This window comes from Schistocerca gregaria, chromosome 1, assembly GCF_023897955.1.
Source record: "Schistocerca gregaria isolate iqSchGreg1 chromosome 1, iqSchGreg1.2, whole genome shotgun sequence".
In the NCBI taxonomy this organism is placed as follows: Eukaryota; Metazoa; Arthropoda; class Insecta; order Orthoptera; family Acrididae; genus Schistocerca; species Schistocerca gregaria.
Window position 1 is genome coordinate 383,751,590 of NC_064920.1, and position 17,176 is coordinate 383,768,765.

The 17,176-nt window shown below is 45.2% G+C and overlaps 1 protein-coding gene across 1 annotated transcript in view; it reads right to left on the bottom strand.

The window, feature by feature from the left end:
* The window catches only part of LOC126348491 (splicing factor 3B subunit 2-like), a 113,505-nt gene that overhangs the window by 50,851 nt on the left and 45,478 nt on the right, over positions 1–17,176 (bottom strand). The gene's annotated exons all lie outside the window — the stretch shown is intronic.

A 17,176-nucleotide genomic window follows, 5' to 3' on the forward strand; every position in this document is an offset into this window, starting at 1 on the left:
ATGTGTTTGACTGGGTTCAGGTCAGGTCAGATGGGGGGCCAGCACATCAATTGGAACTTGCCACTTGGTTACTCGCACCATCACACTCCTGGTCTTAAGACATGATGCATTATCATGTTGAAAAATGGCAATGCCCTTGGGCATCCTTGCACGATCACACTGGTCCCATGGATGACCACATGAAGGGTCCCAGAACATAATGGAGCCTCCGCCAGCACAGATGTCAAGCAGCTCTTCCCCTGGAAGGCAACAGATTCGCACCCTCCCATCAGCATGATGAAGGAGGTGTCAAGATTCGTTTGACTAGGCAACACTCTGCCACTGCGCCAGTGTCCAGTGCCTATGTTCATGTGCCCATTTCAACTATAGTTACCGAATGTCATGGTGTTAACAATGACAGATGCATGGGTTTTTGCCTGTGGAGGCCCATCATTAGGAGTGTTTGCTTTGTTTTAGGGCACAAAAACAACTATGTTCATACACACCTATGTCAAACTGCGGAACACAAAGACAGTGAGAGGAGTTAAAAGTGACTATACGTCAATCCCAATTGATAGAAATTGAGAGAGATAAAAACAGGGACATGGAGGAAGGTCTATAAAATATGCAATAGAGAAATGGAGGTCAAGAACTAAAAATTAAATGGTCTTTGCCATATTGCTACGAGGGATAAAAAGTAAAATGCAGTTGACAGTCCATGATTCATTCACTATAACAGCCAATAACATAGACGGCACACCCAAACAGGAATGTAAACAGTTAAAAAGGGACATTCCATCAGGAAATGTCGGACAATTAAAAGTTGGGCACAATGTGCACAAAGTGGTGGGGGGGAGCACCATTTACCAAATGGTGATGGCTAAAAAGGCAGGGCCCAATAGGCAACCTAGTTAAAATGACCTCCTCACAGCAGGAAGGCTGAGTGGAGATCATCCATGCTGCTGGGAGAAGCTTAATAAACTGGAGTTTATTCCCATGAAGTGAGGACCAGTTGTGATGAAAAAGTGACACCACTTCCTGACAGACGGCAACACAGAGATCATCAGAGTGAATATACGAACTATGGGACTTAGGTACAAGGACTGCAGCCTTGGCAGCAACGCCAGCAGCCTCGTTTCCTGTCGGACCGACATGACCGGGAACGCACAAAAACATCACAGTGGCTCCATCAAGAGTGAGCAAGTGACAGTTTTCCCAGACTTGTTGCACTGAGGGATGCACAAAGCAGAGTTGAAGGGCTCTGAGAGTGTCTGAGCGGATGTCACAATTGAGTAGCCTGTGTCGCTGGATGTACTCCGTAACCTGATACAGTGTGAAAAGCTCTGCTGTAAATACTGAGCAGTGTGCCGGAAGTCAATACCATAAAATGTCGGCATCAATGACGAAGGCACACCCAACAACACAGTCGTCTGAGAGCCATTGGTGTACACAAAGCTACTACCATGAAATTCCATGCGAAGGCAACAGAGCAAGGCTGGAGTAGTATCCTTAGGGAGCAAATGAAGGTCAAGAACACGGGTAAAGGGTTCACACCAACTGGGAAAGGTGCAAGAAGTGTGAAGTTAATCTGCTGGAGCAAGATCTGAAAGCAAATTCCAGGAGGTAATGGAGAAGAGGGATGTGCCCATACTGGCATTGAAGGAGGCAGCAAAGGATGAGTTTCCATGCATGGCAGACAAACGGCATGTGTATCTGCTGAGGAGAAAGTCATGGCAGTAGGACAGAGGTAGTTCGGCACCTGCTGCCTACTGACACTCAATCGGGCTAGTGTAAAAGGTACCAGTGGCCAAACAGGTGCCATGATGATGGGTTGCATTGAGACAGCAAACAAGGGATGGACTTGCAGATGTATAAACGATACACCCATGGTCTAGTCTTGAATAGACAAGGGACTGGTACAAATGGAGGAGAGTGGTTCAATCTGCAACCCAGGAAGTATCACTGAGAACACGTAGGATACCGAGGGACCGCGTACAATGGGCTGAAAGGTATTGACATGTGGGAGGACCAAGAAAGTTTCTTATCGAGTATGAGCCCTAGGAATTTCATAGTTTCAACGAATAGAAGAGCAACATGCCAAGGAGGTAAAGATAGACGGAGAAATCAGTTCATCACCAGAAATTCATACAAACGGTTTTGTTAGAGGAAAAACAAAAGTCATTGTCAATGCTCCAGGAGTTAATACAATCGAGACTTTGCTGAAGATGCCATTCAATGAGACAGGCCACTCAATGAGACTGCGGCAAAATCATCAATGAAAAAGTAGCCGGAGATGAATGGCATGAGACAGACCATTATAGGGTTAATGGCAATAGCAAAGAGGACGACAGTCAAGATGGAACCCTGAGGCACACCATTTTCCTGGATAAAGGTGTCTGACAAGGCACAACCCACATGTATTTTGGAAACTTCGTCTTTTAAAAATTCCTCAGGGAAACGAGGTAGGTGATCACAGAAGCCCCACATGTAGAGATTATAAAGGATACCAGTTCCTTCAGCAGGTGGTGTAAGCTTTCACAAAATCAAAAAACACACCCACAGTCTGGAATTTCCGCAGAAAACCATTCATGACAAGGGTGGACAAAGTGACGAGATAGTCAACTGCAGAATGGTGCACTTGAAATCCACACTGTGCAGTGGTTAGTAAATTGTGAGACTCAAGCCACCATACCAGTGGGGCATGAATCATACATTCCATCACCTTGCAAACATGCCTGGTGAGAGAAATTGGGCTGCAGCTAGAAGGAAGGTCTTTGTTCTTACCGGGTTTAGATATGGGTACGGTGAAGGTCAAGTGAGGAAGGAAAAGGCGAACTGCAACAGCTTGAGGACGGGTAGTCAGGGAGATGAGTTGAGTATGGACATCATCACGTATGAGCACCATGACTCCCCTATGAGATGGAATGCTGACCTCAGGGGGATGGAAGGTCAAAACGGACCAGGAAGAAATGCAAGAACTCAAAGCATTCGTAAGGACACAATTTTGCTGCCTGAAAGCAAAGTAAAACTGGATGCTGTGATTCTAAAATCAGCTGTAAATACTCTTTGTTGGATTGAAGGCTGTGAACGTTCCATAGCAGGAGAGACATGATGAGGAAAAAATGAAGAGGTGTCATCTCGGTGGCTGCTGAGCACCAGCCTCCGAGGACTCGCTGCTGCAGGGCACAGAGGCAGGAGGATCCTGCTCCATGAATTCCACAGAAGTGTCAGCTTTCTTCTGCAGAAAAACGGTTGGTCATGCACACCAGTGCCATGGAGGCCAGCTGGGCAAGGGTATCATGTGGCGACACTATCAAAGGAGACCTTCGGATTGGTGAAGGAGAAGACCATTTGCCTTTTTTGGAGTTCTTCGAGCCTTTCAGGTTAGCAGAGGAAGAGTCAGGTGTTGGTTGACTGGAGGGACATAGGCAGTCTTCACAGAGTATTCCTTCTGTCCTTTCCGGCCTGCAGGTTGTGTAGCTGGTGACTTTGCTCCATGTGGTGAGAGTTTGATAGCTTGTTGCACAGCTGGATGACGGGAAGGTGAAGCTACCATGATACTGGGCGATTTCACAACCTCAGAGCTGAATTTGAGGTCACATGTCTGCGTGGCCATGTCCTTCATGGAGCAAGATGTAGCAAGAACAGTACTATAAGTGCCAGATGGTAGAATGCATGGTTTGTAATAAGTCGATAACTTGCGAGTAACCAGGTAAGGTACTTTTTCCTTTACCCGGATCTCCAGCATGGCCCACTCATCAAGGTACATGGGAAAATCTCCAGAGGCGGCAGCAGGGTCGCCATTGCAGTTAATACAGCAGGAAGGAGGCAGACATTCACCCACGTGCACATCCTTACCACAAGTTACACATTTGGCCTGGTGTCGACAAGATATTTGAGTGTTCTTGAAATGATACCACAGGTAGCAGTGCATCGGGTTCGGAATGTACGGTCTGACTGTGATGACTTCATAGAATGCTTTGATCTTGGTCAGAACAACTGTTCAATCAAAGGTGAGAAAAAGTGTGTGTGTGTGTGTTGGGGGGGGGGGGGGGGGGGGCACTAACAAGGCATCTACCTTTTTCATTACTTCATGGACGGCAGGACACCCTGCTCAGAGAGGTATGTTTGGATTTCAGCCTTGGTCAGACCATCAAGCAGCCTAGTGTAAATAACACACGAACAAGACAGCCGTGGAGAAGCAAAGTGGCAAGCAGTTGTTGTGTTTGAGAATCAGAAGTATTCTCCAAAATCAAAGTGCCATTCCCTAAACGAGAGCAGGATTTCACAGGGTCAGTAATTGCATCAATACCTTTCTGAATAACAAACAGATATACCTTTGAGAAGGACTGACTATCTTCAGTATGTGAAATTACGAGGAACCACGAGGAGCATGGTGCAGCTGGAGGGTCTTTGAATCGGGAGCTTCATTCCGTTTATGTTTGGTCGATGTGGACTGCAAAGATAATGATTGGCTCACTGTGAGGAAATCTCCCATGGTTGCCAGCACCTCCGATGATGGGCTCCTTCCATCATGGAGGCCCCCTTCACAAGGTGCACCCTGCCTTAGGTGATTGTTCATACCTCAGGTCACACCTGCTGAACACCTGACAGAGTGGCAATTTGGGAGTAGCAGCTCAGGCTATCCCCCCCCCCCCCCCCCCCTGGCGGGCCTGGCCTGTACCAGGGGGTACATGTGAACCCTACCTATCAGCCAGGGGTTGGGAATTACATGTTACTGAGTCAGCTGTTTTGCATCAGACGCATGGGCCGACCTTCAGGAGTGTTCAGGGAGGAACAAGATAAAAAGAGGAGCCACAAATGCTGAAGCGGAGAAAGGGTAGGAGAAGTTGAATGAGGAAAGGAAAAAAGGAATGAAAAACAGTGGTTAGACCGTTCGTATGTTAGCTATGGACAGTGGGAAACATTCCCATAAACAATTCAGACATGTTCGTCGAGGGAGGGGGGAAAGCACAGGAAGATGATAGACATGCAGCAGAGAAGACAAAAGATGCTACAAAGATTGGGACCATATGGTAGCCAAGCATGAACCAATTAAAGAATGATGAGACTCCTGGGGGGAGAGCATTCAGTGAGCTGAGTGTTCAGACACTTGTACTCTGCTCAGCATTAAAGTCTGGTGTTAGATGCAGCATAGTTTGCCACCCGTCCTGTTTTACCAGTCTGCCCAGTGTACAATGTCCAACATCTATAATGATGGGTGGCCACCCAAACCCACGCCCTCTGGATGTGGTATCACCTTGGTTTCACAACATGTCAAAGACACTCACCACAGCGTTCCTCAAACACCAGACAAGCTGTGCAGTTTCTGAAATGCTCATGACGGGCCTCTGAGCCATCACAATATACCTTCAGTCAAACTCTAGTAGATCACGCACCTCCCCCACTCTACACACTGACAGCACGCTCACTGACACTACATGCACCGTGCATGTGCCTGACTAACGGTCGTTCCTCACCAGGTGATGCTGCTACTGCCTGGACAGGTTTATGTCAATAGTAGGTCAGTGGTCATAATGTTCTGGCTGACCAGTGCATATGTGACAATCTTCTTCTTGTGCCTGTCTGCAACTCTCATATTTATGCTGAGTTATACAAGATAGCTGCCCACAACGGCAACTAGGAACACAGGCATTTTTTCTGGGTAGAGATGTGTAAGATACAATTTGACAGTAGTTTGAAAAGGCTAGAATGTTATAAGTTATGTCACAACCACAACACAATGCATCCAGTTTACCTTATGAATGAAATGGTACTGGCATCCTGCCACTGTCATTTCAACACAACATAACTCATTTAGTCACAAGCCAAACGATATATTACCACAGTAAATAAAGATATTTCATTAACTGCAGTGGAATGCCTTTTGAAGGAGGCAGTTGACACAATGACACCAGTAGACTGGCAAAAGGTAGTGGACCATATGAAACACATGGTACAGGAAGCATTGGCTACTGAAGGTGTAGTACAAGAGTGCATTGAGACTTGATTATATCTGACACTACAAGCAGTCAATCAATAGTTCCACTGACTCTGAATTAAGTGTTCCTCCCCACTGTCAATTTGTGTATAGTGTACTTTAATGAACCTCTCACTTCCAATAATTCTTGTTTTTGCGAATTTATTTCGATAAATTTCTCTTTCTTCTTGTGCGACTAAGAGAGATGTTTAGCAAATTCAAGTGGCAGACTCTGCAAGAGAGGTGCTCTGCATTGCGGTGTAGCTTGATGTCCAGGTTTCGAGAGGGTGCGTTTCTGGATGAGGTATCGAATATATTGTTTCCCCCTAATTATACCTCCCAAGGAGATCACGATTGTAAAATTAGAGAGCTTCGAGCACGTACAGAGGCTTTCCGGCAGCCGTTCTTCCCGCAAACCATACGTGACTGGAACAGGAAAGGTACGTAATGCAGTGCCATGTAAAGTGCCCTCCGCCACACACCGTTGGGTGGCTTGCGGAGTATAAATGTAGATGTAGAAACTGTTCAGCCAGCTGCCATCATGTTCTAATGGTAAGTTAAGACAGTATCTTAAGTGCATTTCATTTCGTGTAAACACCAATAATTTTTTTCTATTAGCATAATAATTTCTGAGATACATAGTGATAAGACGGAAATTTTTCTGGATGCAAAAATTTCTCTTGTTTCAGTAACCAAAGTAACACTAGCAATAATTAAAATTAGGAAATGATTTTTCGCATGCTTAGAAGTGTACCAACAAAGATACCATATGTGACTCAGAATTTTTGCAGTATTTTTGTAACAGACAGGGACTTTATTTTTTTAAACTTCTTACCTGTTAAAGAGTTACATGTTCTTGCGTATAGGAGAAGAAATGCAATATGCAACTATGAAAAGTGAAGTATTTTGGTAATCAATGAAAACGAAAGTATTGTTGAGAGTTAAATAGTTAAATAGTTTTCGAGATCTCATGTGGTAAGTCTGAAGCTGTTTACAAATGGGAAGATTTCATAATTTCAAAAAAATTCATGTAACTCTGCCCCTAACTAAAAATAAGAACACTTTTTTGACATGACAACAGAGACTACAGAGAGCTATACAATGTGGGAATTTGAGATATTTCACTTCATTTTTGTCAGAGGTACAGGCTTCAAAGTAATTTTCTATTGCTGTGAAGAGGAAAGTGCAGTGTTGGCTGCCAGCAGACAGTACTTGATTGAACAACGGTGCAACTTTGGATCTTAAATGTCAGGTGCCAACTAGTTAAATTCACACTATATGTATTTGTTATAGTATAAACTCAGCTTGTAATGCATATAACGTACAAACATGTTATTTAATATCACCACAATTGTTTGGTATTGTTTTCAAAAGTTTTTGGAACAGTTTCTGCACTCAAAAATCTATACAACTATTTATCGAGTTGCAAGTTGTCTCGCTGAACGTCTTTTGGTCATATAACTGTTTCACATGACTGGCCACAGTTTGCAGCACAGCAGCTCTATTAATGTTTTCTCCAAAATTCTCGTAAAATCTTGAGTGAAAACAAACTCTGCCCTATATTCATTGTATTATAAATGCAACTCAGTGCTGACTGCAAAAGTGCCAAATCCAGCAGTGACTGCTGATGACAGGACACAGGAATTTGAAATTGAAGCATTTAAAAAAACGACAACAACAACAACAACACTGCAGTAGCAGAATTTCATGAGAGTGTAAAGACACTATTTTAAATGAAGAAATTCTGTTTGAAAATGAGCAGCAGTCTTCAATTAGCAGTAGCTTGAAAGCTTTACACAGGCCAACATTCTCCTCCACAAACTGGAAAAATGAGAATTATCAGCAGTGAATATATGAATTCATTGAAGGTGAGCAGTGTTTTGTTAACAGTAAAACTGTAGTTTAAACTTGATGCTATTAAAACTCAATATTTAATAAAGTAATATGTTCTGCACAAGGACATTATCAAATTATTTTTTTTTAAAATCAAATAACTAATAGAATAAGTGTTCCTTTTTACGCTGATGCTAACATTCTGCATGTAAAAACAATGAAGGAGACTATCAAGCTTATAATACAATAAAAAAATGACGTGATGGAACAGCAAGCTGGAACAGATGTCATGATATTAGCCAATGAGACTACTGTATTGTTGAGAATAATTGAAGTGTGGAATAAGCAGAAATTTTTGTTCCATGTATACATGCAATCTCAACACGATGCACTTGTGCAGTTTTACGGGCTCTTTAGAAATACAATACACAACATGATAATATGGAGGCCATAGTGACTGATAGTGCAAGATACGTGAACAAATGTGTTGATTCTTTGAAGAAAATTGTACATGATCTTTTAATCCAGTTCAGTGCTGGACCCACAAACTGAATCTGACTGCCAACTGTTTTTAAGGAACTTAGCAAGTCAAACACTACGAAAAGTCATTTATAAAGTGAAATTTTGAACATCACGAAGAGGAACCACTTTTATTTGCAGTTTCTAAAGGAAAGGAATGCACATTTTTTTCCTCATCAAGTTTTTGCACACTGGAACTCATGACCCACAGCCACTTACATAGCAGAATATTTTGAAGAAATGGTTGTATTTTTCCACAGTGGCGACATATGGAGCTGTCTAATGCAGGCAAGAGTATGTCAATTCCCAGTAAGATGAGGAAGTGAAATGGATTTTTGTGAAGGCCACATTTTCGAAAGAATGAGTTAACTAATATTACTGTCTTCTTAGAGTCTTTGACATATCCCACTTCACACTAATTTCGAACAGGTTGAAGAAGGAATTTTTGTTGATGAACAAATACAATTTTTTAAAAGTACATAAAAAAGTGCTTCATGGAGAAATTAAGGAGGGATTGACACCCCCTGGATTGCATTTTCAGACAAGGTTGTCAGCTCTCATGGCCACAGGTCTAAATGAACCCATCTTTTCAGTCACAGATTCACATTTTATCCCAAGGGAAATAAGCTTGACCCCCATTATTGCACACATGGCAAGGATACTGCAGTCTGGTCACAGTAGTGCGGCTACTCTGAAGGGGTGTAAATCTCTTCAGAATTTTGCTGAAAAGCAAATGTCCATTGAATCAGATAATGTTGACATAATCCAATTTGTGTATGCATCAGGAGTCGAGAACCTCCAGTTTGCAGTTTTGGCACTTAATGTCATTTGGATCCAGTGTTCCAATGCACACAGTGTGCAGCTTTTCTCTAATTACAGCGAAGTACTGACAGACTGATGGTACGATCTGTTGGAAAATAATCTAGAAATCATGACAAAAGTCATTTAAAAAAAAAAAGCCTGCAGTGTTTGGCTGAAAATTTACATGTCTCAAAATTGTTTTCTGAAGTGTGAAGTACAATACAAATGTTTCCTTTCTCCTTCTCAAGTCAGTGTAACATTAATAAATATGATATGCTTGGCGTAACAAATATCATGAAAATGTTAGGTACAGTTTCATTTTAAATGTAACATTCAAAATTAGTTAAATAGTACAAAAATAAATAAATGAAAAGATAAACCAGCCAGCATAAATAACACTGAAAACTACCACTGAAATCCGAAAAAATAAAACTGACATTGGCCATAAATTACAATTTTTCCCAATGCCTTCTTATGAGTACTGACACTTACAAGGTGTGAACATGTCTGTTTGGCTTTCATGTTATTGACTCCTCAACACAAACTAATGACTTACCTTTTTTTCTTCTTTTAACAAAACCTTAAAAACCTTAGAAAACTCTTATAACACTATTTGACATGGGTTCTATTTCTGATATTAACGTATGTGCTTCTAGACCATTTTACCGTGGGAAATTCAAATATATAAAAAAAATATCATTGTCAGGGATACTTATTATGTAATAAGTATATATATGTATATTCACAATTCATGTCAAACACAGAGAAGTTATAGAAAAATACGGGTATGTTGCCATATCCAGTAGTGATAGAACGTGATTATTTCTTGTGCAACAGCAGGTGGGAAGAATCAGATATCATTAGGTTATCCCCCGCCACACCTATGTCATTAAGACCACCTGAAACATCTCATTAACTCGAACGGTGACAGCCAGTCGCTGCCTCGGCAGTAAAGAGAGTGTGTGTGTGTGTGTGTGTGTGTGTGTGTGTGTGTGTGGGTGTGTGAGGTTTACGGGCGCTAAACAGCGTGGTCATCAGCACCCAAACGCATAAAAACAGGAACACATGCAGTGAAGGGACTAAGACGAACAAGGAGAACAGCTAAGAGACATAGACCTGACGCAGTTCCAAATCCCCACATACAGAGGCAAAACAAGAGGAGAAGGAACACACTAAAAAAGAAAAGGAAACTCAAGGAAAAGAGAACAGAAACCAAAGGGAAACAAGGAGGTAATCGTGACTGGCAGACCTCTTACCTACAACCTGGGTGAGCCAGTCACCCAGCAGCACATTAAAACCCTCTCCCTAAAATCCGAGGCAACAAACTGGACAGGACACAAAACCATAAGACCTTAACCACAGTCGTTGCATTGTCTTGCAAAATAGAGGGCAAATCCGGTGGCTAAGAAACCACCGCCCTCTGGTCAGAGAATAAAAGACAGTCAAGTAAAATGTGGCGGACAGTAATCTGGACGCCACAAGCACTGCAGATTGGGGGGTCCGCCCGCCGGAGTAAAAAACCATGCGTTAAGGGACTGTGCCCGATGCGGAGGAAAGTGAGGAGGACCTCATCCCGCCTGCATGACTGGTGGGACGTACGCCATGGTCGCGTAGTGGCCTTTACCAGACGCAGCTTATTGTCACCAACTGCCAGCCACTCCTCTTCCCATTGACGCAAAACACGAAAACGCAAAAGGGAGGTAACAGCATGGAGGGGGACGGCACATTCAACAACGTGAGGGAGGGAACATGCATCTTTGGCAGCCACATCCGCCAGTTCGTTTCCCCTAATACCCATGTGCCCCGGCACCCAGCAGAAACAAACCTCCTTCCCCTGCCGTTGCAGGTGGAGTAGGGCATCATGGATGTTCTGGACGACCGTATCCGCTGGGTACGAGTGTTGCATGGTCTGAAGGGCACTCAGGGAGTCTGAACAGATGAGGACTGGGAACACATCTCATCTGCTCCAATGCCCGCAAGATTGCCAACAATTCGCCATCAAAGATGGTAAACGCCGCAGGAAGCCATAACTCGAGCAAATGCTTGGCACGAATCCCAAATGGTCTTGTTGCCCTGGGACGACTGGAAAAGAGACGTTCCATAGGCGGTCGGGCAACGGTAGGGTACACAGGGGAGGTAGGACAGGCAAGGAAATGACACACCCATCGCACCATGAGGAGTTTCCGCCTGATGGCGAGCGGCGGTTCCCCTGCCTCAGCACACAGGCTGGGGATGGGACTGGTACGGAAGGCACCAGTGGCCAGCCTGATACCCTCATGGTGTACTGCGTCGAGGATCTTCAGATATGAAGGCCTTACTGACCCATACACAGTGCAAGCATAGTCAAGACGCGATTGGACGAAAGCCCTATAAAACTGCAGCGGACGCGCCCGATCTGCTCCCCAGGACCGATGGCTCAGATACTTCAAAATATTCAGTGCCTTCAGGGCCCACACTTTGAGGTCTTTAAGGTGAGGCAACCACGACAACTTGGAATCAAAAGTGAGGCCCAGGAACCTCACAGTGTCTCTAAAAGGAAGAACGGTGTCCCTCAGACGCAATTCAGGGGAGGTAAAAGGACACCGAGAACGATTAAAATGAACACACACAGATTTGTCTGCAGAAAAGGTAAAACCCGTCTTTGCAGTCCATGTATCTAAGCGCTTTATCGTAAGCTGCAACTGCCGACTAGCAGTGACAAGACTGGAGGAAGAACAGAAAACAGCAAAATCGTCCACAAACAAGGAGCATTGGGCAGGACTCCGGATAGTGGACGTGATACTGTTAGTAGCGATGGCAATGAGGGTGACACTTAAAACGCTGCCCTGAGGAACACCATTCTCCTGCACGTACGAATCAGATAGCACACTACCAACGCGATACCGAAAGAGGCGGTGAGAAAGAAAGGACCGAATGAAGATGGGGAGACGGCCAAGAAAGCCCCACTAATGGAGTTGATTGAGGATAAGGCGGCGCCAAGTAGTGTCATATGCCTTATTAATGTCAAAAAGACACCTAGACAATGCTGGTTACATAGGAAGGCCTGCTGGATGGTGGCCTCAAGCAGGGTCAAGTTGTCTATAGTGGAACGACATCTCCGAAAGCCACACTAAGAGGGGCTAAGGAGCTGCCTGGCCTCGAGCAGCCAAACCAGGCGTCGGTTGACCATGCGTTCCAACATCTTCCCAACATAGCTTGTCAAAGCAATACTGCGATAACTACTGGGATGCGTTCGGTCCTTCCCTGGTTTGAAGAGGGGAATCAAAATCGCCTCCCTCCACGAGTCAGGGTACGTGCCGGATAACCATATCATATTAAAACAGTTCAGGAGAACTTTCTTGGATGGCAGCAACAAGTGTCTCAGCATGCTGTACCGGATTTGATCATGACCAGGCGCAGTATCTTGAGCCACAGACAGTGCCGAATCCAGTTTCCACATTGTGAAGGGGCAGTTATGGGGTTCAGAATTTAGAGACCGGAAGTCCAAGTGACCCCTCTCGATGGCAGTGCGGTAGCGGCAGAAATCTGGATCACAGTTAACAGTGGCGGTAGAGTCCACAAAATGCATGGTCAGTGTCTGGGCAATGTCTCTCGGCACCGTGAGGAGACATACCTGATGCAGCAATGCCATGACAGGTAGTTGGCTGAGTTTCCCGGAAATCCTCCTGATGGCTTCCCATACTTTCGTAGAACTAGTGGAGCAAGAGATGGAGTTCAAGAACGATTGCCATGACCGTCATTCGCTCTCTTTCATCGCTCGCCGCGCTTTGGCCCTTGCCACCCGAAAGGCCGCAAGATTGTCAGCTGAGGGACGGTACTTGAAGCGGCGCAGTGCTGCACGGCGGGCGCAGATGGCTGAGTGGCACTCAGTGGTCCACCAAGGGACAGGACGCCTCTTGGGATGACCGGATGACCGTGGGATTGACAATTCAGCAGCATGTGAGATCACGGCTGCAACATGGTCTACCCATTCGTGGACACTGGCACGGTGTTCCAAAACAGCCAGTTGGATGAAAAGTGTCCAGTCAGCTCTGCAAAGGTGCCACCGGGGCGGCACTGGTAATGCCACAGCCTCATCCAGGAGGCGAATCCAGAGGGGGAAGTGGTCACTAGAATGGAGGTCAGCTGCAGCCTCCCACAGAGCAGAATCCGCGAGTGCTTGAGAGCAAATGGAAAGGTCAATAGCCGATGATGACCCGGAAGCAGTACAGAAATGAGTGGGAGCACCAGAGTTGAGGATGCACAGTTCTTCAGACATCATGAGGCTTTCCAGAATGCGACCCCTGGGGCAAGTAGTCGGAGAGCCCCATAAGACATTATGAGTATTGAAGTCTCCCAGAAGAAGAAATGGGCGGGGGAGTTGCCTAATAAGGTCTGTGAGAGCCTCAGAGTCCATTGCATCCTGAGGCGGTAAATAAACTGAACAGACTGTGAGCCTCCGACTCACAAGAATGTCAACTGCAACTGCTTGCAAGTCGGTGATGAGAGGGAGCTCAGATGAGGGGTGCATGTCACGGACAAAAACTGCAACACCACCCTTTGCCCTTTCCCCCGTCAGATCATCTTTTCGATATACGGAATAGCCCCGTAAAGAAGGAGCATCAGTGGCCTGAAAATGTGTCTCTTGGAGACATAAGCACAAGGGGCACTCTCGTACAAGGAGTTGTAATTCGGCCACATGCGACCTGAACCCATTCAGGTTCCACTGTAATATGGGAGCCAGTGATCAGGGTGGCTGAACTTTCACCCTGCCTCTGTGCTTTGTAGGAGAGCCCTTACTGGCCGGAGATTTATTCCTGGGGCGAGAAGATCGCCACCGGTCGACATCAATGTCCATAAGCTCCAATGATGACCCACGGGAGATGTCAGACAATATGATGGCCTCGTCATCGGACCGACCCTGACTAGTCTCCTCAGGTGGCAAAACCTTCATCTTCTGCGTCTGTCTTGGGGGGCTTAGAATGCAGAGCGTTGTCAACAGTTGGAGCTTTACTCGCCGGGGCAGAAGACACCATATGGGGAGAGGCAGGAAGTACCCCAATGTCAGCAACCACGGCCTTGTCCGACATAGCGGGGAGAGCCGCAAGTTGCAAAACAACCGCAGCAGCACAAGTGCATTGGCAAACGCAGGTATTAGTGCTAACACTAGCAACCTCCGTTTGCGTAGCAACAGTGGCCATTTGTACCGGTTTTTTCAGAGCAGAAGCGAAAGATGTTGAAAACACAGGAGGTTGCATGGCCTTAAAGAGCTTCTTGGCCTCACCATAGGGGATGCGCTTAGATGTTTTAATCTCCTGTACTTTCCGTTCGTCAAGATAGATGGGGCATATCCGGCTCCAGACAGGGTGACTCCCAGGGCAATTCACGCACTTCACAGGCGATGAACAATCCGCTCAGTCATGGGCAGGCTGACCACATTTACCACAAGTGGCTATCCCATTGCACCCCAACGTAGTATGTCCAAAGCGCTGACATTTAAAACAGCGCATTGGGTTGGGGAAATATGGCCGTACCGGGAAACGTAAGAACCCCACTTTAACATGCTCTGGGAGTCTTGGGCAACTGAACGTGAGAATAAACGAGTCAGATTTGACGAAGTCCCCATCGACTCGTTTCATAATATGCTGCACATCAACAATACCTTCGTCAGCCCGCTCAAATTTTAACTCGTCTATGGGGATATCCACCAAGTCCCTACAATTCACAACACCCTTACTATAATTCAGGGTGGAGTGGAGCTCGGTCTCGATAGCGTACTCGATTAGACAGGTTGCTTTCCGAAGGGAAGTGACTTGACGGGAACTAGAAGTCTCAACTAACAGAGTACCATTGCGCAGTCGCTTCACAGATTACAGTGTTCCTGCAATTCCCTCAAGACCCTTGTGGATGTAAAGGGGAGAAACCCTCTCAAAGCTACCCTCCTTCCGTTTAATAATCAAAAACACATTCTGATTATCAGCATGTGCTCCGTTACGACAGTCTGTTAAATCTCTAGCAACACCAGGCGCTGGAGGACTCGCAGCACGTAGCCGCTTTTTCGATGGGGTGTGTTTTCCTACCAGTGGCCCACCCAAGCCACTGGTAGGGGGGAAATGTAGAGGACTAAGGGTCCATTGCGGTCCCACGAGCAGCTAGGGAACTAAAGGTCCGCTCAGACAGAGCCCCACGTGCCTGAGTAAGCCTTATACAAATGGGGTGCGGCAGATGCCCCAGAGGTTGCCCGCTTGCGACTGTTCCACCCCAACAGCCATGCATCTTCTAGGCGCGGAGCACACCGAAAGATTGAGCGGTTTTGATAGAGGTTGGCCTTCCTCGCAATCCAGGCGGTCAAGCCAAGATTACCATTCCCCGCAGCAAACAATATTTCACCGCCACGCCGTACGGTGGTCGCTGAAGCATGTCCGGGGGTTACGGTGACAAGAGACTGGCGGCGCTGACCAGTCCCCAGCTCAGGACCCCGGGGTCGCCAAACCCGTACTCAGCAAGTGAATGCTGAGCCCCTGGGGGACGGCAGTAAAGCTTCACACCTCCTAGGGGCAGGTGCATCGAGTTTACAACAGTGGTGTTAGCCGCAATTTGTGTCAGTCTTAACGAGTGGAAGTTTTGGCTGACAAGTAACCTGTCTGTCAGATTTCCGAGCATGGTTGAATTTTTTAGTTCCTGTGTGTAAACTGATTGAGCCTGGTGCTGAAGGCAAAACGACTGCTTGTTTTTACACATCAGCATTCCTCTAGTTCCCTGCTATTAATTTAATACAGGTGTTTACCTAAGAGGTATTTTTAAATTTGCAGAAATGCTACGTCGTCGTGGATGTCGATATAAGCCGGACAACTTCTGCTACATCTGTGGGAAGTTCACTTTTGTCAGAAATAGGAAGAAAATTTCTTCATTCATAAAGAAAACATACAAACATTACTTTGGAGTAGAGGTAGGAGACCAAGATAAAGAATGGACACCCAATTTCTGTTGTGCTACATACTACTGCAAACTAATTCAGTGGTGGAAAGGTAAAGAGAATGTGGCGTTGTTTGCTGTTCCATGGTGTGGAGGGAGCCTAAGGACCATGTTACTGATTGTTATTTCTGTCTTTTAAAATAAAATAAATAAATAAAAAAATTTAAAAAAATGGTTCAAATGGCTCTGAGCACTATGGGACTTAACATCTGTGGTCATCAGTCCCCTAGAACTTAGAACTACATAAACCTAAGTAACCTAAGGTCATCACACGCATCCTTGCCCGAGGCAGGATTCGAACCTGCGACCGCAGCTATCACACGGGTCCAGACTGAAGTGCCTAGAACCACACGGCCACACCAGCCGGCTGTCTAACAAAAATTCAGGGTTTTACAAACAAAAAGTCGAAGAGGCACATTATTTACCCAGATCTGCCTTCAGCGAGAATGCCAGTGCAGCATTCCGACAACCTTCCAGTACCTTCAAGAGCTCGAGGTCAAATTCTGAGTGACAGTGAAATAAGTAGTACTGAAGAAATCACAGATGATGATTCTTTATATCACTGCACAAGTGAGTCATCGCCACATTTGTTAACACAGACAGATGAAAATGATTTAGTACGTGATCTATGACTAAGTAAACAAAAGGTGCAGCTGCTTGGTTCAAGATTACAAGAGTATAATGTACTGCACCAAAGCACTAAAATCAATGTGTTCAGGCACAAAGAACATGCCTTTATTTCTTATTTTTCAACTGACAAAGCACTGACATTTTGCAATGACGCTGGTGGCCTGATGAAAGTGCTGAACTTCACTCATATTTTACAGGAGTGGAGACTTTTCATAGATGCATCGAAAACAAGTCTGAAGAGTGTTTTGCTCCATAACGGAAATAAAATACCCTCTGTTCCAGTAGCATAAGATAGTTTGACAAAATAGAATTACGAATTCGTACAAAGGATGCTAAATTCATTAAAATACAATGAACACAAATGGAAAATATGTGCAGATTTCAAGGTAATTGTTATGGTACTGGGAATGCAAGAAGACTACACATAGTATGCCTGTTTCCTTTGCGAGTAGGATAGTCGAGACCGAAATTCTCACTACA